Consider the following 410-nt stretch of genomic DNA (forward strand, 5'->3'; position numbering starts at 1 on the left):
TTCGCTTGAGTAGAGTTTAGGGTCCTGTACAGCGCAGACACCAAAGCGGGTACAGAGGAAAGAGCAGCTCCATGAGAAAATGCATGGTTCAAGGCCAACGAGCGCCGTCTTGTGAACTGGCGTGGTAACGTGGGAAAAATCTATCCTGACTCTGTGTCCAGGCCAAAATTTTCCCACATTACCATGCCATTCCACAAGAGGGCGCGCTGTGTCACTACACATGCACTTAACCCTAGAGCCTCTCCTTCCTCCTGGCCTTTTTTTTTTTTCACGCCCATTTCCGCGATAGTGGACGGCAGGGCCTTGGAGTGCGCAGACGCGGACGGCGGCGGGGAGGAAGGAGAAGCTCCAGGGGAGGAAGGAGAAGCTCCAGAGGAGGAGGGATGGGATGCGCCGTCCTGTGGCCCGGC

The sequence above is a fragment of the Talpa europaea genome (assembly GCF_964194135.1).
Source record: "Talpa europaea genome assembly, chromosome: 6".
In the NCBI taxonomy this organism is placed as follows: Eukaryota; Metazoa; Chordata; class Mammalia; order Eulipotyphla; family Talpidae; genus Talpa; species Talpa europaea.